At 34.9% G+C, this 19687-nt stretch overlaps 1 pseudogene; it reads right to left on the bottom strand.

The window, feature by feature from the left end:
- Positions 1–1768: 1768 nt before the first annotated feature.
- LOC145264101 (5S ribosomal RNA) lies at positions 1769–1886 on the bottom strand (annotated as a pseudogene).
- Between the last annotated feature and the right edge of the window lie 17801 nt (positions 1887–19687).

Here is a 19687-nt window from a genome sequence, read left to right as displayed (position 1 = left end):
TCCCCCACTAACCAACAATCACGAGGTTCTTTGCTCAGCAACCGAGAAGGCTAACATGCTTGCCAGTCGGTTTGCCTCAAACTCCACACTGGACCCTCTAAACCACCCCCTACCTCAATTTCCTATGCGGACAGACGCCACGCTAGATGATCTGAAAATCACGCCTGCTCAGGTGCATGCTATCATAAAAAACCTTGACACTTCCAAAGCATGTGGACCCGACCTCATCCCAGCTGTGCTATTAAAAAAGTGCTCAGCCGAAGTAGCTCCAGCTCTCCAAACTCTACAACAAATGCCTTAATGAATCTTGCTTTCCGAGCTGTTGGAAAACTGCGTCTGTTTTCATCACCCTGGACATGTCCCCGTTATTCGTGGAAATCCAGCAATGCATTTTGAGGGTGCTGGCAATGGTCCTGTTGTCATAACTTGAATCGGTAGAGAGCATGAGTTGTACAGTGGCACATCTCCGATCGCACTTGTTGAACATTGTGTCACTTTCAGACATGACAGAAGGCTTCTATTGCTTTTGGGATTTGTACACAACTGGCCAACTGCAACAAAAAAAGAAAACCGTTTTTCAACGTTTGTCTGCAACAAAAAAAGAAAACCGGTTTTCAAACGGAAATGGAATCATGTCATCTTTTCTATGGCAGCACTTTGATTGTTCAACTCTGTAGTTGTAATTTTTAAAGCAGCTAGAATTGAAAGCAAACCATATAGCTTTCCAGCATTATTTGTTATCATTTAAGTTAGGTTGCATATAAGGAAATGCAACATCTAGCTTAGGGAGGAAAAATTAGAGGGGAAATTTTATCTAAAAAGGGCGGGGTGAGAGCAGTGAGGGGGGGGGTGAGGGATAAAAACTTAAAAAAAAAACAATGTTGTTAAATGCATAAATGTATATTTACACATGCGTAGGACATTTTTAATCGACTTACGCATGTCAAGTTCCATTTGAAAAACAAGTTTGACTCCTTAGCAGCTATTTTTACCGGCTAAAAACTAAATTAAATTTGTTCTACAGATCCAAATCACCTTTCAAGTCTGTAGACTAAAAATTGACAGAGTAGTAGAGACCATTCCACAGACAGACAGACAGACAGACAAACAGACAAGGTCACTTTTTTTTTTTTATTCACGTTCATCCCAAACAAGGCACATTGGACCTAAAGGGCTCCTGTTTGGGACCAGACTTAGGGAAGACGATGTTGGTTTATATTACATTACAGCAAAGTGTAGTATCTGTTCCGGCAGATGTTGCACTTTGTGACCATTGCCCTTGTGGCAATTGGTTATTGGTACATGTAGGGGCAACCCTATATGTACCATCCCCTTCCCCTCCCTCCCCCTTCACCTCACATAAAAACCGACCTTGTGTCATATTTTGCTTACGTGGGGAAGCAAGTAAATACCTACATTTACAGAGTTAAGTGTTGGAGTCAATTTAAAAAAAAAAAAAATCCAACACATTCCAGCAAGTAAAGCAGGTGTTAAACTGATGATGATGATGATGATGATGATGATGATGATGATGATGATGATGATTTAGCTAGATGATTAGGATCTTAAATCATACATAGTGATGCCTCCGTTCAGTCTTGAAAGACAAAGGATACCCCCTGGAAGGGCAGCTGGGCATGTAATTGTGAGATTGTGAAGCAAGAGTTGCACAATCTCCAACCACACCCCTCCTGAATTGGAACTGTTTGAGTCCAGTGGCAAGGAGACGTCCAGGATGACTGGAAACAATGCCGAGATAAGCGGAGAGCACATACAGCACCTGGTATTCCCAAATGGTCACTCATTTTAGTACTGACCAGGCTGAACGTTGCTTAACTGCGGTGATCTGATGGGAACCGTTGTGTCAACGTGATTGTGCTGTACAGGAGCAAAGTGTAGTATCTGTTTTATTACATGTAATTACATTTACGCGTGTTATCCGTTTTTAAGACGCACGCAAAAAACATGCACATCTGTTTGTGTTTTTTGTACTCGGTCGTCACCACTTATCAGAGGTCAAGGGGTCACCCATTATAATTCAATAACTTGAGTGTTATTTCTGCCGCCCGTCACACCAATAATTTCTTGGGTAAGGTTAACACTTTTGTCCAAACTTCCAACTTCCAAACTTCTGTGTACGTAACGCACCTTCTCTCAACTCCAAACAAACTTCTGCTAATTCGGCTTATTTTTTCGAAATCCAACTTCAAAAATGAACCTCCCTCTAAAAAAAAATCAACCTTTTTTTATCCGCAACCAGGAGCATCTCATTTGCATATCGGGTGGTCACATTGCAGGCATATAAAGAGATAAGGCAGCCATTTTTGTTTCATTCATTTCATTCCACGACCGACCCGTTGAATTATGCACACGTGCTAATTAGGTAAGTCGGACGTTTCCCTACACCCATGAATAAGGGTTGAATGAGCATCAGATGGACGGCAAGATAACACGGTAATGGTTGGTAGTGATTGAGTAGAATTTGGTTATTTAAGAGAGTGGCTAACAAGAATATGTTTACATTTGTTTGCCTATATGGGAATCAGGTGGCAGGAAGGGAATTCCAAAGTCTAGCTGTTCAGTGAAAGAGACTATTAGAGTAGAAGGCTTGGTAATCTCCAAATCTTCTGGCGGCCATGTTGTAAGCCCCGTTAGGGCTTACAACATGGCCGCCAGAAGAGTCAACAAAAAACTGCGAATAAAATATATAAAACTCGTAATTTCTGTTTTTAAAGTGGGTTGTCAATTTTCTTTATGAAATATACTTCCAAAATAAACTATTACAGTCGTTTAAAACATAATAGAAGTATTATTTTTTATTTTTTAAAAACAATGTTTACAAAATGTCTACGCACGTTCGTAGACATTTTGTAAACATTGTTTTTAATGACTTCTAACTTTATCTATGAAAAAGGAAAAAAAAAAAAAAAAATTTGGGTGAATTTTCCAATGTATAATGATGGTAGTTAAATAAAAAATAATTTTTTTGATTTTTAATTTTGAATACATATTATTTTTTTTTTTTTACATATAAATAAATTTAATTAAATTACAGGCGTCCAAAAGTTAAGGAACAAGGAAAATTAATACAAACTTTAACAATTTTAATAACAATTTAATGAAATGTCGACTCCGAATATTGGAAAAGCTATCTATAAAAGAAAAACAGCTTATTTGTGACCATTGTGATGAAAAGAGTTCATATGGGAAATTGTTAAAATATTGACAAGGTCTAAAAGTGTCGTTTTTTGGATTATTGAATTTTTTTTTTCTTTCTTCTTTCTTTCTTTTTTCCTTTCCTTTTTATCTGCCTCAGCCTTTCTTTTTTTTTTCTCTATCTGTTTCTCTTCTCTTTCTTTTAATTTTATCACTTTGTCTCAATTTTCTGTTTCAATTTTCTGTTTCAATTTTCTGTCTCAATTTTCTGTTTCAATTTTCTGTCTCAATTTTCTGTCTCAATTTTCTGTCTCAATTTTCTGTTTCAATTTTCTGTTTCAATTTTCTGTCTCAATTTTCTGTTTCAATTTTCTGTCTCAATTTTCTGTTTCAATTTTCTGTTTCAATTTTCTGTCTCAATTTTCTGTTTCAATTTTCTGTCTCAATTTTCTGTTTCAATTTTCTGTCTCAATTTTCTGTTTCAATTTTCTGTCTCAATTTTCTGTCTCAATTTTCTGTCTCAATTTTCTGTCTCAATTTTCTGTTTCAATTTTCTGTTTCAATTTTCTGTTAAATTTTCTGTCTCAATTTTCTGTTTCAATTTTCTGTTTCAATTTTCTGTTTCAATTTTCTGTCTCAATTTTCTGTCTCAATTTTCTGTCTCAATTTTCTGTTTCAATTTTCTGTCTCAATTTTCTGTTTCAATTTTTTGTCTCAATTTTCTGTTTCATTTTTCTGTCTCAATATGTGTTCCAAATTTTTATCCTAATTTTCTGTCACCAATTTCTGTCTCAAATTTCTGCCTCAATTTTCATCCTCAAGGTTCTGTTCCAATCTCTATCTTTTGTCTCAGTCTGATTCTTTTTTTTTTTACATCACATTCAAGCTTCTGTATGTCGGTGCATTGAGGGAAGCAGGAAAAACGGATGGAATTCAGAAGTCTAGCACTCTGAAAAAAACCCAAAAAAATAACAGATGAAGGTTTTTCAACATCTAAGGAGATCAACATTGGAGGGATGAGTTAGTTGGGATTATTCACATAGACGGGGCACACATACTGTGAGTTCATTAGAACACATTCAAGTAAATACTTGTAAAACAAAAGTGAAACATTATCGCTATGTTTAATTAATGCTGACTAGCAGAACCCGTGGAATTTCCACGGTAGTTGAAAATTTTTAAAACACAAAATAAATAAAATGAATATAAAATAAAATAAAACAAATAATGACGAATTTAAAAGAATTTTTTTAGTAAATTATTTTTTAAAACTAAAAAGAATAGATTTTAAAAATTTAGATTTTTCTATGCAAATTCAACAAACAACACATTGTGCTGTTTTCTGAATGATTTTTGGGTCCCCCCGACAAAAGGAGGGTGGACCTGTAAATTCACCCTTGTCAGTTCGTCCGTTCGTTTGTCCGCACTTTTCCCAATAACTATGCCTTGGAATTTTTTGAAATTTTGCACAAACATTAAACATGATAGGAATAAAAAAGTAACAGCGGATTTTCCGGTAAAACTCTGGTTGGCCCCCTTGGGTGCCTTTCGGGTTAAAATGGCTAAAATTGACACTTTTATGCTTATTAAAAAAAATTGATGCCTTGGATTTTTATAACACTTTCTGAAAAGTTGTAACTAACTGATTTCGATGTAGTTGGGGCACATCCAAGAGTTATAACGAAGTGTAGACAAACAAAACTATGTCGAAATCAGTTAGTTACAACTTTTAGGGCTAATAAAAACACTCCATTTTTGGGACTATTTTACCATATTTGTCTCAAAATTTTCTGTGTATGTCTATTTAGCAGTTTTGCATGGTGCTGGACTCAAATTTTAATATGTTAAGGCCTTGGGGACTTTTGGGGCTAAATGGGGGGGTCAAATGATGGACTTAGTCATTTCTTTTTTTGCATGGTGCAGAACTCAAATTTACATATGTTAAAGCCTAAAATTGCACCGTTTGTTCATTTTCACCAGGATTTGACGTCCCCTGGGGACTTTTGGAGCTAAATGGGGAGGGGGGGGGCAAATGCTGAACTTAGTCATTTTTTTTATGTCTCGTTCACTGTGCATTCACAGGGGCTATGCATCCTGCACTTGTTTTAGTTAAATTATAAAGGAACAAATGTCAATTAACTTGCACATTTTAAAAAAATATTTTTAAAAAGAAACTATAAAAACTATAAAAAAAAACTTACAGTCTTTTCTCAACATGACTTTTTTTTTTTACGCAGGTATCACCACATTATCAAGGCCAAGAGACCACTCAAGGATAAGGGTTAAAGAGTGTACAGTAGAAATTGGACAATATAGTAATCATTAGTAATGAAAATTTGGTAAATTTGATAACTTATATGGAACGGCTCATCAAGAACTTATTTACATTAGACTTGAAGACAACCATATTGTAGTCAGCCGGAAAGCAGGAAAACGGAAGACAATTCCACAGGCGTGCAGTTCTAAGAAAGAAGCTTTGTTCATGGAATCTACGTTTAGGTTTAGGCACAGATAAAGAGTGGGGGGAATTATTGATAGTGTTTACAGCTAGACGAGTGTTTCTTGTGAAAGTTTAAATTATAAAATAAAAAGTTGAATGTACTCACAAAAATGGAAGGAAAACATACCAACACAATCTATCTATCTATCTATCTATCTATCTATCTATCTATCTATCTATCTATCTATCTATCTAGCTATCTATCTATCTATCTATCTATCTATATATTTCTCTTTATTTTTGAAAATGTGTACTGTATGGATATTTTTTATTCTTAAATCGTAAACTAGCAGCCATGTTTTTTTTCTTTTTTTTTTTTAATTTTTGAGAGGAAATAGTTTTTAATGATTTTTAACTGATAGAGAGTGACTATAAAGGGAGGTAATTCGTTTCTCATTAAGTAATGTTTGCGAATGATTGTGTTTTTTTTTGTGACACTGGACATACGGATAAGTAAATTAATATTTAGATTATGAACAGAATTTTATACAAATCTAAAATTCTGACGTTTCTTTTCTTTTTTTTTTCTCTCTCTTTCTCAATCTGTTTCTCTCTTTGTCTCACTTTATTTCTCTCTGTTTCCCTTTCTCTCTATTTCTCTGTTGCGATCTGTTTTTTCTATCTTCATTTCTTTCTCCCCCTTCCTATTTTATCTTACCTCTCTTTTCCATATCTCCCCCTAATGTCCTTTCTTCCTCCTTTCTTGTTTCAATCTCTCTTCTCCCTCCAACTTATTGATTAACCCACCCAATCCATTGCTTTCAACATAACTGATTTATCGATCATAATAATAATAATAATAAAAAAAAAAAATCCCAAGAACGTGAAGAATGCCGAGAAAATGGAAAACATATCTCTGGCTTCTTTTATACGACAGGGTCGCATGCAAAGAATCAATGTTCCTATTTACTTTACGAGAGCAGAGTTGGGACACAAGACCGGTTTTTAATGTGAGGGAAAAATCCAGCTCCCCAACAAGAGGCACTCTGGATAGGAACAAAAATAAAGCTTGCCTCAGTCATGAATGATTTCTCCTCCACTGACTGAGGACAGAAAAAGTGAAGTGTGGTATCAGAACAAGTACTACACTTTGCCCCTAGCCAAAAGGCCAAGAATGTTTCCAAGTGCTTCACGAACACAAAAAACCCATTCGTTGACCGGCAATATAGGTTTTCATATTGAATAGCCAAGATGGCCGACCGATGATGACGTTACTTGGAAACGTAAAATTGCGAAATGCGGATATACGAAACGAAATTCATTTTGATAGTTTCAGAGGCAAAAAGAAAAACAAAACAAAGAAGAAACCGACTTTTTTTAGTCTTTTATTTTTCAAACAATTTTTTAAATTCTTATTTATAAATAAAATAATTATTTTAAAAATAATGACACTAGATTTTTTTTATAAATGAGTCATCACTTATCAAGGCCCGTATGCCACTCGAGGATTAGGGTTAATGAGTTTCGTTCATTATTTCATTTTATATCGTTCTATCTCGTCTTTTTACTGAAGTTTAAAGAAAAGGAAGTTGCAACTATTTTTTTTAAATAAATGTTATTCTTAAAAAATTTTTTTTCTTAAAAATAAATGTTATTCTTAAAAAAAATTTTTTTCTTAAAAATAAATGTTATTCTTAAAAAAAATTTTTTCTTAAAAATAAATGTTATTCTTAAAAATATTTTTTTCTTAAAAATAAATGTTATTCTTAAAAAAAATTTTTTTTCTTAAAAATAAATGTTATTCTTAAAAAAAATTTTTTCTTAAAAATAAATGTTATTCTTAAAAAAATATTTTTTTCTTAAAAATAAATGTTATTCTTAAAAATATTTTTTTCTTAAAAATAAATGTTATTCTTAAAAATATTTTTTTCTTAAAAATAAATGTTATTCTTAAAAACATTTTTTTCTTAAAAATAAATGTTATTCTTAAAAAAAAATTTTTTTCTTAAAAATAAATGTTATTCTTAAAAAAAAATCTTTTTAAAAAAATGTTTAAAAAAAAGTGTTAATGAGATTGGTGATCGTAGAATCATTTTCATCAAACAAATCCCTATGTTTCGTTTTCTTAAAGCCAGGAATTTCAGCTCCTTTGCTATATACTTGTGATTTGAACCGTTTGTTACAAGAAAGGTTCCTCTTTTCTTGTAAATAAGAAAAAACATTAGATAAGTAAAAATGAGATTAGATAGACCAGGATTCGAACCTGGTAAGCAAGGTTCAGGAATAGGGTCAGAAATGGAATTTTCGCATTGTTCAGTTTTCACATAAAATAGTTTAGATATGTTTTTTTTTTTTTTTTTTTACACAGTGATCACCACTAATCAAGGCCCGGAAGCCACTCAGGGATAAGGGTTATTGCAAGAAAGGTGGGCTCTCTCTACCGTGCTAGAAAACTACTAACACCCGAAAGTATCCTGTACCTCTATAAGGCCACCATTCGCCCATGTATGGAGTATTGCTGCCACATCTGGGCTGGTGCATCTGCTACTAGTCTCTCGCTCCTTGACAAGGTTCAAAAGAGAGTCGCAAAGCTGATAGGCCCTGAACTGGAATCTAAGCTTCAGCCTCTGTCCCATCGGCGAAATGTTGCATCCCTCTGCCTTTTCTACAAGTATTTTAGTGGCGAATGCTCTGACGAACTGCAATCACTTGTGTCCCCACGACGTGAGCACCCTCGACAAACCCGACAGGCTGCTAAAACCCACCCCCACACTGTAGAGATCCCTAGATGTAAAAGATCTTTTTACTCCAATAGTTTCTTCCCCAGAACCGCTAGACTCTGGAATTCCATTCCAGGTCCCTGCTTCCCCAACAGTACTGACGTGCAGAAGTTCAAGTGTAACGTGAACCGACACCTTGCTGCCCAAATCCCTACATAGTACCCCAGTAGTTGTTGCCCCTGATAGTAGCCCCCTACACCAAAGTGGCAATTTGCCTTGTTTGGGGTGAAAATGTAATAAAAAAAAAAAAAAAAAGTACATTACGTTAGTGTGGAGATTTGATGAAGTGTTTACTTAAGGGGGCGGTTCATTAGGAATTTGTTAACATTGGACTTGAACACATCCAAGTTGTAGTCCGGAGGGAAGCAGGCAGACGGAACAGAGTTCCACAGGCGTGCAGTTCTAAGAAAGAAGCTTTGTTCATGGAATCCGCGTTTTGATTTAGGCACAGATATAGAGTGGGGGAAATTTTTCACAGTGAATTCAGCTAGACGGATGTTTTTCATGAAAGATTGGCGAGGGGGGACCAGAGATTGGAGTTCAGACGAGCACCTGCCATGAAAATAACGATAAAACAAGGATAGGCTTGCAACGTCTCTTCTGTGGGAGAGGGGTTGCAGGGTAGAGAAAAGGGCATCCCCCACTAAACCACGAAGTCTATTTTGTACTCTGTCAAGGCATGATAGGCTGTTTTTGGCAGCTCCTGCCCAGATATGGCAACAGTATTCCATCCTTGGCCGTACTTGGCTTTTATATAGATAGAGAATTGCATCAGTAGTGAGATATCTTCTGGAGCGGTAGAAGGATCCCACCATCTTTCCAGCGACCTTGGCAACAGACTTGATGTACGTGTTCCATTTCAGATCAGGAGTAAAGGTCAAACCCAGAAGCTTGTCAAAACACAGGGCCTCACCCAGACGAGAGCCACCCATCACAATTGATGCCAGCTGGGGATCAGAGCGTTGATGATGTAAGGATAGGAGTTTGGTTTTGTTTGAAAAGGGATTTAATTATTCAATTCTTTTTTATGAAAATTGAATTAAATTAAGGTCAGTTAGAAGAATGAACAATAGCAAATTTAGATATGTTGAAAAATAAGTTAGGTCGAAAAATAGGTTAGAGAAAATTCATTGCCTGCAAAAGTGGTTTGGAAAACGTGCCAAACAAAGTATGTTTAGGCCACGTGAGTTCTCCACGAGGTCCAGCACGTTTTGGACATGCGTATGACGTCATGGCAGAAATGAATTCTCAATATAGAAGCTAGAGTTAGACAGACGGGTAGACAGAGCTGACATTGGTCAGAAGAGGGTCCCCCTTTGGAAGCGAAGGGTTAGAAAGTTTTAATCATGTAGTCGACTTTTGAATTCCTGGATGTCATCATAATCGCAATCGGCCGAATGTAATAAACGAACATATCATATTTTGTAACTGCATCTTCGTGTTGTGTCATTCTTCAACAATTAAATGTAATGTGAAACATTCTTTATATGAACATTGTGTCCACTCATCTTTATAATGAACTTTGAGTATAAACTATCATAAGTAATGTGTCCCCCTCTCTATCATAAGTAATGTCCCCCTCTCTATCATAAGTAATGTCCCCCTCTCTATCATAAGTAATGTGTCCCCCTCTCTATCATAAGTAATGTGTCCCCCTCTCTATCATAAGTAATGTGTCCCCCTCTCTATCATAAGTAATGTCCCCCTCTCTATCATAAGTAATGTGTCCCCCTCTCTATCATAAGTAATGCCCCCCTCTCTATCATAAGTAATGTGTCCCCCTCTCTATCATAAGTAATGTGTCCCCCTCTCTCTCATAAGTAATGTGTCCCCCTCTCTATCATAAGGAATGTGTCCCCCTCTCTATCATAAGTAATGTGTCCCCCTCTCTATCATAAGTAATGTCCCCCTCTCTATCATAAGTAATGTGTCCCCCTCTCTATCATAAGTAATGTGTCCCCCTCTCTCTCATAAGTAATGTGTCCCCCTCTCTATCATAAGTAATGTGTCCCCCTCTCTATCATAAGTAATGTGTCCCCCTCTCTCTCATAAGTAATGTGTCCCCCTCTCTATCATAAGTAATGTGTCCCCCTCTCTATCATAAGTAATGCCCCCCTCTCTATCATAAGTAATGTGTCCCCCTCTCTATCATAAGTAATGTGTCCCCCTCTCTATCATAAGTAATGTGTCCCCCTCTCTATCATAAGTAATGTGTCCCCCTCTCTATCATAAGTAATGTCCCCCTCTCTATCATAAGTAATGTGTCCCCCTCTCTATCATAAGTAATGTGTCCCCCTCTCTATCATAAGTAATGTGTCCCCCTCTCTATCATAAGTAATGTGTCCCCCTCTCTATCATAAGTAATGTGTCCCCCTCTCTATCATAAGTAATGCCCCCCTCTCTATCATAAGTAATGTGTCCCCCTCTCTATCATAAGTAATGTGTCCCCCTCTCTCTCATAAGTAATGTGTCCCCCTCTCTATCATAAGGAATGTGTCCCCCTCTCTATCATAAGTAATGTGTCCCCCTCTCTATCATAAGTAATGTCCCCCTCTCTATCATAAGTAATGTGTCCCCCTCTCTATCATAAGTAATGTGTCCCCCTCTCTCTCATAAGTAATGTGTCCCCCTCTCTATCATAAGTAATGTGTCCCCCTCTCTATCATAAGTAATGTGTCCCCCTCTCTCTCATAAGTAATGTGTCCCCCTCTCTATCATAAGTAATGTCCCCCTCTCTATCATAAGTAATGTGTCCCCCTCTCTATCATAAGTAATGTGTCCCCCTCTCTATCATAAGTAATGTGTCCCCCTCTCTATCATAAGTAATGTGTCCCCCTCTCTATCATAAGTAATGTGTCCCCCTCTCTATCATAAGTAATGTCCCCCTCTCTATCATAAGTAATGTGTCCCCCTCTCTATCATAAGTAATGTCCCCCTCTCTATCATAAGTAATGTGTCCCCCTCTCTATCATAAGTAATGTGTCCCCCTCTCTATCATAAGGAATGTGTCCCCCTCTCTATCATAAGTAATGTGTCCCCCTCTCTATCATAAGTAATGTCCCCCTCTCTATCATAAGTAATGTGTCCCCCTCTCTATCATAAGTAATGTGTCCCCCTCTCTCTCATAAGTAATGTGTCCCCCTCTCTATCATAAGTAATGTGTCCCCCTCTCTATCATAAGTAATGTGTCCCCCTCTCTCTCATAAGTAATGTCCCCCTCTCTATCATAAGTAATGTGTCCCCCTCTCTATCATAAGTAATGTGTCCCCCTCTCTCTCATAAGTAATGTGTCCCCCTCTCTATCATAAGTAATGTGTCCCCCTCTCTATCATAAGTAATGTGTCCCCCTCTCTATCATAAGTAATGTCCCCCTCTCTATCATAAGTAATGTGTCCCCCTCTCTATCATAAGTAATGTGTCCCCCTCTCTATCATAAGTAATGTGTCCCCCTCTCTATCATAAGTAATGTGTCCCCCTCTCTATCATAAGTAATGTCCCCCTCTCTATCATAAGTAATGTGTCCCCCTCTCTATCATAAGTAATGTGTCCCCTCTCTCTCATAAGTAATGTGTCCCCCTCTCTATCATAAGTAATGTGTCCCCCTCTCTATCATAAGTAATGTGTCCCCCTCTCTCATAAGTAATGTGTCCCCCTCTCTATCATAAGTAATGTCCCCCTCTCTATCATAAGTAATGTGTCCCCCTCTCTATCATAAGTAATGTGTCCCCCTCTCTATCATAAGTAATGTGTCCCCCTCTCTATCATAAGTAATGTGTCCCCCTCTCTATCATAAGTAATGTGTCCCCCTCTCTATCATAAGTAATGTCCCCCTCTCTATCATAAGTAATGTGTCCCCCTCTCTATCATAAGTAATGTGTCCCCCTCTCTCTCATAAGTAATGTGTCTCCCTCTCTATCATAAGGAATGTGTCCCCCTCTCTATCATAAGTAATGTGTCCCCCTCTCTATCATAAGTAATGTCCCCCTCTCTATCATAAGTAATGTGTCCCCCTCTCTATCATAAGTAATGTGTCCCCCTCTCTCTCATAAGTAATGTGTCCCCCTCTCTATCATAATAATGTGTCCCCCTCTCTATCATAAGTAATGTGTCCCCCTCTCTCTCATAAGTAATGTCCCCCTCTCTATCATAAGTAATGTGTCCCCCTCTCTATCATAAGTAATGTGTCCCCCTCTCTCTCATAAGTAATGTGTCCCCCTCTCTATCATAAGTAATGTGTCCCCCTCTCTATCATAAGTAATGTGTCCCCCTCTCTATCATAAGTAATGTGTCCCCCTCTCTCTCATAAGTAATGTGTCCCCCTCTCTATCATAAGTAATTTTCCCCCTCTCTATCATAAGTAATGTGTCCCCCTCTCTATCATAAGTAATGTGTCTCCCTCTCTATCATAAGTAATGTGTCCCCCTCTCTATCATAAGTAATGTGTCCCCCTCTCTCTCATAAGTAATGTGTCCCCCTCTCTATCATAAGTAATGTTTCCCCCTCTCTATCATAAGTAATGTGTCCCCCTCTCTATTATAAGTAATGTGTCCCCCTCTCTCTCATAAGTAATGTGTCCCCCTCTCTATCATAAGTAATGTGTCCCCCTCTCTATCATAAGTAATGTGTCCACCTCTCTATCATAAGTAATGTGTCCCCCTCTCTATCATAAGTAATGACAGTCCTCTTCTGTGTCATAAGAACTGATAACCCTCCTCTCTAAATATATGTCATAAGAATCCACAGACAGTAAAATGCATAAATGTCGTTCTCCCCCTCTCTTCTCCCCCTCTCACTGTATTACTAAAGAACTGCAAATGTATAAATGTCTCTTCTCCCCCTCATCAATATACATGTCCGCCATAGCTAGTAAATATGAATGTCACAACCCGACTCTCTCTAAATATGGTCGCCTATGCAACGCATTCCCAAGTTCCATCAAATGAGGTATAAATAAATAAGGTCTGAAGAGTTCCACACGCTTATTTTGTAACTTGGAGACATCGATGCGTTTAGGCACTTTTACTCCATTACCTCTGGCATTTTTCCTTATACACAACTTAAGTTTAGCACAAACAAGATTGTGATCTGTAGTACAGTCTGCACCCGCATAACTCTTACAAATATCCTGAAGATCACGCATGCGCATGATGACGTAATAAAAAAAATGACTATGTTTTGATGTAGGGTGTATCCAAGTTGTGAATGGGTTTTTATTGGTGGAAGGTGTTGCATACTACAAGATTATGTTCCGTGCACAACTGCAAAAGAAAAATGACCAAATCCATATTTTCCCAAGACACCCGACGGTGTTGCGATCACTTCCGACCCGTGCATTAAAGTCTCCAAACAACAAAATCTTATCTGCTTTCGGAATTCCTTTGATACAATTCCATAGATCTTGATAAAACCCCATTCTGACATCCTGCCTACTATCCAAAATAGGGGCAAATCCTGAGATAACCGACATTTATCGTTCGCAAGATAAAGGTAACATAATTCGATCAGTGATTCGTTCTAACTGAAATGTGATTTTTGTGTGGAACCCCCCCCCTCCTTCCCTTTTTACTCCCTTGGGTTTGACTTTCAAGAAAAACCCTAACCCTAACCTTTTTACTCCCTTGGGTATGCCTTTACAGAAAAACCCTAACCCTAACCCTTTTTACCCCCTTGGGTGTGCCTTTCAAGAAAAACCCTAACCCTAACGCTTTTTACTCCCTTGGGTTTGCCTTACAAGAAAAACCCTAACCCTAACCCTTTTTATTCCCTTTCGTTTGCCTTTTAAGAAAAACCCTAACGCTAACCTTTTTACTCCCTTGGGTTTGCCTTTCCAGATACCCCCTAACCCTAACTCTTTCTACTCCCTTGGGGTTGCCTTTCAAGAAAAACTCCAACCCTAACCATTTTTACTCTCTTGGGGTTGCCTTTCAAGAAAAACCCTCACCCTAACACTTTTTACTCTCTTGGGGTTGCCTTTCAAGAAAAAACCTAACCCAACCCTAACTTTTTACTCCCTTCGGTTTGCCTCTAAAGAAAAAGCCTAACCCTAACCCTAACCCATTTTTCTCCCTTGGGTTTGCCTTTCAAGAAAAACCCTAACCCTAACACCTTTTACTCCCTTGGGTTTGCCTTTCAAAAAAAACCCGTACCATAACCCTAACCCTTTTTACTCCCTTGGGTTTGCCTTTCAAGAAAAACCCTAACCTTTACACTAACCCTTTCTACTCCCTTGGGTTTGCCTTTCAAGAAAAACTCTTACCCTAACCCTAACCGTTTTTACTCCCTTGGGTTTGCCTTTCAAGAAAAACCCTACCCCTAACCCTAACCCTTTTTACTCCCTGGGGTTTGCCTTTCAAAAAAACCCTAACCCTTACATTTTTTACCCCTTAGGTTTGCCTTTCAAGAAAAACCATAACCCTAACCCTTTTTACTCCCTTGGGTTTGCCTTTAAAGAAAAACCCTTATTGTAACCCTTTTACACCCTGGGTTTGCCTTTCAAGAAAACCCCTAACCCTACCCCTTACCCTAACCTTTTTACTCCCTTAGTTTTGCCTTTCAAGAAAAACCCATACTCTAACCCATTTTACATCCCTTTATTTGCCTTTCAAGAAAAACCCTAACCCTAACCCTTTTTACTCTCTTGGGGTTGCCTTTCAACAAAAACCCTAACCCTAACCCTTTTCACTCGCTTGGGTTTTACTTTCAATGAAAACCCTACCCCTAACCCTTTTTTCTCCCTTTGGTTTGCCTTTCAAGAAAAACCCTAACCCTAACCCTTTCTACTCCCTTGGGTTTGCCTTTCAAGAAAAACCCTAACCTAACCCTTTCTACCTCCTTGGGTTTGCCTTTCAAGAAAACCCCTAACCCTAACCCTAACCCTTTTTACTCCCTTGGGTTCGCCTTTCAACAAAAACCCTAACCCTAACCCTTTTCACTCCCTTGGGTTTGACTTTCAACGAAAACCCTACCCCTAACCCTTTTTTCTCCCTTTGGTTTGCCTTTCAAGAAAAACCCTAACCCTAACCCTAACCCTTTTTACTCCCTTGGGTTCGCCTTTCAAGAAAACCCTAACCCTAACCCTTTCTACCCCCTTGGGTTTGCCTTTAAAGAAAAACCCTAACCTAACCCTTTCTACTCCCTTGGGTTTGCCTTTCAAGAAAACCCCTAACCCTAACCCTAACCCTTTTTACTCCCTTGGGTTCGCCTTTCAACAAAAACCCTAACCCTAACCCTTACCATAACCCTTTTTACTCACTTGGGGTTGACTTTCAAGAAAATCCTAACCCTAACCATAACCCTTTTTACTCCCTTGGGTTTGTCTTTCAATAAAAACTCTTACCCTTACCCTAACCCTTTTTACTTCCTTCGGTTTGTCTTTCAAGAAAAACCCTTACCCTAACCCTTTTTACATTCTTGGGTTTGCCTTTCAAGAAAAACCCTAACCCTAACCCTTTTTACTCCCTTGGGTTTGCCTTTAAAGAAAAAACCGTAACCCTCACCTTAACACTTTTTACTCCCTTGGGTTTGCCTTTCAAGAAAAACCCTAACCGTTACCCTTTCTACTCCCTTGGGTTTGCCTTTCAAGAAAAACCCTAACCGTTACCCTTTCTACTCCCTTGGGTTTGCCTTTCAAGAAAACATTAACCCTGACCTAACCCTTTCTACTTCCTTGGGGTTGCCTTTCAAGAAAAATCCTAACCCTAACCCTTTTTACTCCCTTGGGTTTGCCTTTCAAGAAAACCCCTAACCCTAACCCTAACCCTTTCTACTCCCTTGGGTTTGCCTTTCAAGAAAACCCCTAACCCTAACCCTGACCCTTTCTACTCCCTTGGGTTTGCCTTTCAAGAAAAAACTTTAACCCTAACCCTAACCCTTTTTTACTTCCTTGGGTTTGCCTTTCAAGAAAACCCCTAACCCTTACCTTAACCATGTTCACTCCCTTGGGTTTTCCTTTCAAGAAAACCCTAACCCTAACCCTTTTTACTCCCTTGGGTTTGTCTTTCAAGAAAACCCCTAACCCTAACCCTAACCTTTTCTACTCCCTTGAGTTTGCATTTCAAGAAAACCCCTAACCCTAACCCTTTTTACTCTCTTGCTTTTGCGGTTCAAGAAAAACCCTAACCCTTACCCTTTTTCCTTTTGTTTCCCCTGCAGAAATGAACAACCGTCAGCCACAGGTAACTGATCAGCAGAAAATAGGAACATACGATTTTTATGTCACCTTTTCTAGACCTCTCCCATGATCTGGGTGAGCAGCACTGTCTTTCAAGGGCTTCTCAGTTGCAAAAAGCTCCACTGAAACTAGTTCCTGTCTTTCAAAATAATAGTGATCTTAAGATAAGCTTTAAGTTGCCAGTGTGCAGATTTGTGGCTACATACTTCCAACTTGTTAGACCTGCACACGTGCCCTCGCCTCTATCGCCACAGGATTTATAAAGAAGAAATATCTGTACAAAATGATCATATTGATAAATGCTTGTACGACACATGTATCACTCTCTGCACATCCACAGTTACAGTCGAATAACAAGCAAGTGCAAGATAACTGGTAACTGTTTCGGCCGCAGGTTTTCTTGAGTGTCCTTCTCATAAAAGCGCTGACTTGTTGAAAGATACTTTCAGAGACAGAGGTAAGGCCAACACTAGCCGCCAGATGCTGGACAAACGCATCGTGGATTTTGGAAAAAAAAATGTAACTTATTACATGGTGATGATGAGAACAATGAAATTAATTTAAACATGAATAAAAGAACACAAAAAAACAAGACAAAACAAAAAAACAAACAAATCAAAAAACATTAAACAAAAAACAAAAACAAAAAAAACAAAAAAAAACAAAAAACAACAGAAAAAAACAAAACAAAAAATCCCCCAAAACTAAACACACACACACACACACACACACACACACACACACACACACACACACACACACACACACACACACACACATATATACATATATATATATTTGTATGCATGTATAACTATATATATGAATGATTGTTTAACGGTACAGAACTTATACATTGCTTAAAAAAAAAAAAACACCGGCGAAACCCTAGGGGCCACTTTCATAAACAGACTCATCAGGAGTAAAGCGTTGATCATAAAATAAATAAATAAATAAAATAAGTCCCAATAACAGACTTATGGGATACGTCTAAAGAGATGAGGAGAAACAGGTGGAAATACGAATAAAATATACGTAATAATATGAAATGTATGAATAATATAAACTATATAAAATAATATAAAATATATACAATACTATAAAATATATACAATACTATAAAATATATACAATACTATAAAATATATACAATACTATAAAATATATACAATACTATTAAATAAATGAAATAATATAAAATATATACTATTGTATATATTTTATATTATTTTATATATTTTATATGTCTAATATAATACTATAAAATATATAAAATAATATAAAATATATACAATACTATGAAATATATAACATAATATAAAATATATACAATAATATAAAATGTAGGAATAATATAAAATATATGAAATAATATAAAATATATAAAATAATAGAAAATGTATGTAACAATATAAAATGTATGAATAATATAAAATATATGAATAATATAATATATATAAACTAATATACAATATATAAAAATTATGCAATAATATAAAATATATACAATAGCATAAAATATATAAAATAATAAAATATATATACAATAATATAAAATATATAAAATAATAAAATGTATATACAATAATATAAAATACATACAATAATGTAAAATATATTAAAAAAATATATATACAATAATATAAAATAAATAAACTATTATAAAATATATAACATAATAGAAACATAGAAAATAATATAAAATATATAAAACAATAAAAATATATATAAAATAAGATAAAATATATACAATAATATACAACGTATAAGTACTATAACATATATAAAATAATATAAAATATCTAAAATAATATAATATATATAAAATAATATAAATATATATAAAATAATATAAAATATATAACATAATATAAAATATATATAATAATATAAAATATATAACATAATATAAAATATATATAATAATATAAAATATATAGAATAATAAAAGATATATGCAATAATATACAATATATAGAAAATATATGTAATAAAATATAATATATGTAACAATATAAGATATTTACCATAGTATACAATAAACGTAACAATATAAAATATTTAAAATATTGTGAAATATATGACATAATATAAAATATTTACAATACTAAAATATATACAAAAAATATAAAATATATACAATAATATTAAATATATATAATAATATAAAATATTTACAAAAATATAAAATATTTAAAATATTGTAAAATATATTTAATAATATAAAATATTTACAATACTTAAAATATATACCAAAATATAAAATATATACAATCATATTAAATATATATAATAATATAAAATATTTACAATAATATAAAACATATGTAATAATAGTAAATATATACATTATTATTGAATATGTACAAAAATAAAAAAAATATACCATAATATACAATATACATAATAATATAAAATATATAAAATAATATAAATATACATAATAAAATGTATCCAATAATATAAAATATATACAATGATATAAAATACATACAATAATATAAAATATATGCGACAATATAAAATGTATGCTATAATATAAAATGTATTCAAAATTAAAAATATACACAATATTATAAAAAATATACTATAATATAAAATGTATGCAATAATACAAAACATATGTACTAACACAAAATATATGCAACAATATAAAATACATACAATAATATAAAATACATACTACAATATAAAATATATACAATAGCATAAAATATATACAATTATATAAAATATGTGTAATTATACAAAATATATACTATAATATAAACATATGCAATGATATAAAATATATACAATAATATCAAATATATGTTAGAATATCAAATATATACAATAAAATAAAATATATACAATAATATAAAATATATGTAATAATAAAAAATACATACAATCATATAAAATATATACAATAATACAAAATATATACAATAATATAATATATATACAATAATATAGCATATATGCAACAATATAAAATATATACAATAATATAAAATATATACAATAATATAAAATATGTACAATAATATAAAATATATAAAATTATGTAAAATGTATACAATAATATAAAATGTATACAATGATATAAAATGTATACAATAATATAAAATGTATGCAATGATATAAAATGTATACAAT

The sequence above is a fragment of the Euprymna scolopes genome, chromosome 39 (genome assembly GCF_053919585.1).
Source record: "Euprymna scolopes isolate OS-2025 chromosome 39, ASM5391958v1, whole genome shotgun sequence".
Taxonomy (NCBI): domain Eukaryota; kingdom Metazoa; phylum Mollusca; class Cephalopoda; order Sepiida; family Sepiolidae; genus Euprymna; species Euprymna scolopes.
The sequence above is the reverse complement of the archived record's forward strand: the minus strand, read 5'-3'. Positions and strand labels throughout refer to the sequence as shown.